This window comes from Lolium rigidum, chromosome 4, assembly GCF_022539505.1.
Source record: "Lolium rigidum isolate FL_2022 chromosome 4, APGP_CSIRO_Lrig_0.1, whole genome shotgun sequence".
NCBI classification, from domain to species: Eukaryota; Viridiplantae; Streptophyta; class Magnoliopsida; order Poales; family Poaceae; genus Lolium; species Lolium rigidum.
The window spans coordinates 224,672,374-224,676,016 of NC_061511.1; positions in this window are offsets into that span (position 1 = coordinate 224,672,374).

Sequence of the window (3,643 nt, forward strand, 5' to 3'; positions counted from 1 at the left end):
GAACGGCGTTGCGCGCCTCCATCGTCCGATCCGGGAGACCCGGGTCTAGGATTTCCCCCGGAGCAGCCCAGACGAAGAAACGCAGGCTGCAGAGACAATGCCTTCAACAAGGTAACGACGAAACACGCCGCCATCATCCTCCATGACCGAAGTCCGGCCGGCTTTGACCGGCAGCTGCGCCTCGCCATCGTGGGCTAGGCGACGGATCGCGAGATCCGCCACGGCTAGCCACACAACTAGTCGATCTCCTCCGGCGAGAGAGAAGACCACCACCGCGGTGCCACGGTCAGTGGCACCAGACGCCCGCCACCTGCCACCAGGTCGACGGCATCACCGCCATCCAGGGCCGCCGCCCTTGGTGCCGTGGTCCCAAACCTTGAGGAGGAGCAGTGCGAGATCCGTCTCCATCACCGCTGGCCCGGCGATGCCGAGGCAAGGACAGTAGGAGAGGATCACGCCGCCAGATTCCGGGTTTGCTCCGCCGCCCCATCACCGGCCGCCCGAAGACCGCGGCGAGGAAGAGGAGAGCCGCCCCCAGATCCTGGCCATGCCGCCGCCACCATCACCGGCCGACCGGCGAGGGGCCGCGCCGCCACCGCCCTCCACGGCCCGGGGCCATCCCCCCGTGTGGAGGCTAGCCTCCATCCGCCGCATGGAGGGAACATGCGAGGAGCCCCGCCGCCCCCTTCACCGGCCGCGCCCGGCTTCGCCAGCGACGACCTCCGGGGACGACGAGGAGGGCGGGAGAGGGAGGGTAGGACGGCAGCGGCGGCTAGGGTTTACCGCCCCAGGTCGCCCAGGAGGGTGGTGATGGCTTGATGATTTGTAAGATCTGTTCTGTGTCGTTTCAGACTTCTGGCTGCTCTCAGTTTGTTGTTTCGGGGCGATTCTTGTTTCAGACCACTCGTCCACATCACTTCCCTATTTCCCCTCTTCCTCTATGAGTGTAGTATAATCATCAATGTTGCTGGAGTATATAGCATAAAACTACTACTTTCTATGCAAAATTTCGAAAAACTACTACTTTTCGTTACAATCACATAGAACTACCACATTTGATGGAGGTTGTCTCAGATAGCACTGATCCTGAATTGAACACGAATTGATAGCCGTTCCGACAACGCTGGTCCACTGACAGGTATGACGTGGCACCCTAGAGTCAGTCGTTTTGCAGATAAGTCCTTAAGTTTTGAAGGCAAATTACGCACGGGTCCCTCGTGTCTCGCAGTTTTCAAATAATCACCTATTTATTTTTCAAACCTTCATAACTTTTGAATACTAATTCAAATGAAAAAAATTATAATATAAAAAGTGCTCAGAAATGTTTGAATATTTCAAATATAATTTTTTAAAAACCTTCATAACTTTTGAATACCAATTCAAATGGAAAAACTTATAACATGAAAAGTGCTTAGAAATGTTTGAATATTTCAAATTTAAACTTTTTAAAACCCTCATAACTTTTGAATACTAATTCAAATGAAAAAACATATAATATGAAAAGTGCTTGGAAATGTTTGAATATTTCAAATATAATTTTTTAAAAACCTTCATAACTTATGAATACCAATTCAAATGGAAAAAACTTATAACATGAAAAGTGCTCAGAAATGTTTGAATATTTCAAATTTAATCTTTTTAAAACCCTCATAACTTTTGAATACCAATTCAAATGGAAAAACTTATAACATGAAAAGTGCTCGGAAATATTTGAATATTTCAAATTTAATCTTTTTAAAACCCTCATAACTTTTGAATACCAATTCAAATGGAAAAACTTATAACATGAAAAGTGCTCATAAATATTTTAGTATGTCAAATATATAAAATCAGTTCACTATTTTAGATAATTAAAATTTACAAACAAATAAATTACTTCTATTCATAATGTAAACTTTGAAAATTCATAACTTCAATTCTAGAACTCCAAATAATATAAATAATATGTCTAAATTTATTAGAAAAATCCAATAATCTATTTCTAACATAGATACTATGCATAGAGAGTGGTAGTTCTATGCTATATATCTGCTCACGCGGGTACCTGACCAGCCCCACGAGTAACACGAACAAGGGAAGCGCAACGGGAAACCAGCGAAGTTGGCGCGGCGGCCTGCGCTAATCGGGGAAGATTACCTAGTCGGGCGGTGGCGCGACGGCCCACCCGGCGAGGATGGTTGTGTGTTGCTCGGATCTGCTGGCAATAATGCCCGTCCACTTGTCATTGACGGGGACCGCAATTGCGACGGGGACCGACGTACTTCAGGTAACTGACGTGTAGTAAAGACGCAGGCGCACGAGAAGCATAATCTTTGGTTATGGATGTTAGAAATGGATTCCTTGGATTTTTCTAATAAATTTAGACATATTATTTATATTATTTGGAGTTATAGAATTGAAGTTATGAATTTCCGAAGTTTACATTATGAATAGAAGTAATTTATTTGTTTGTGAATTTTAATTATTTGAAATAGTGAACTAAATTTATATATTTAAAATATTCAAACATTTTTGAGCATTTTTCATGTTATAAGTTTTTCCATTTGAATTGGTATTTAAAAGTTATGAAGGTTTTAAAAAGTTTGAATTATTCAAACATTTCTGAGCACTTTTCATGTTATAAGTTTTTCCATTTGAATTGGTATTCAAAAGTTATGAAGGTTTTAAAAAAATTATATTTGAAATATTCAAACATTTCTGAGCACTATTCAAATTATAAGTTTTTCCATTTGAATTAGTATTCAAAAGTTATGAAGGTTTCAAAAAGTTTATATTTGAAATATTCAAACATTTCTGAGCACTTTTCATATTATAAGTTTTTCCATTTGAATTAGTATTCAAAAGTTATGAAGGTTTCAAAAAGTTTATATTTGAAATATTCAAACATTTCCGAGCATTTTTCATATTAAAAGTTTTTCGATTTGGATTAGTATTTAAAAGTTATGAAGGTTTTCAAATATTTATATTTCAAATATTCAAACATTTCTGAGCACTTTTCATGTTATAAGTTTTTTCATTTGAATTGGCATTCAAAAGTTATGAAGGTTTTAAAAAATTTATATTTGAAATATTCAAACATTTCTGAGAACTTTTCATATTATAAATTTTTCCATTTGAATTAGTATTCAAAAGTTACGAAGGTTTGAAAAATAAATAGATGATTATTTGAAAACTGTGAGACACGAGGGACCCGTGCGTAATTTGCCTTCAAAACTTAAGGACTTATCTGCAAAATGACTGACTCTAGGGTGCCACGTCATTTCTGTCAGTGGGCCAGCGTTGTCGGAACGACTATCAATTCGTGTTCAATTCAGGATCAGTGCTATCTGAGACAACCTCCATCAAATGTGGTAGTTCTATGCGATTGAAACGAAAAGTGGTAGTTTTCCGAAATTTTGCATAGAAAGTAGTAGTTTTATGCTATATACTCATGTTGCTGCCTATTCTAGTGCCGGAAGCCGCAGCTCACAGGATGACACCATTTCATTTCCTCCTCGAGCTGCCTCGGGTCCTCGATCGGTTCCTCGCAGTAGTCACGCTCCTGGTCTGCTGGTTTCAAACTTGGTAAAACTAATAAATTTTTCTTTCAAACAATTAGTTTTCACTCTGTTTTGAACTTGGTACTTCAGAGTTGGAAAATATT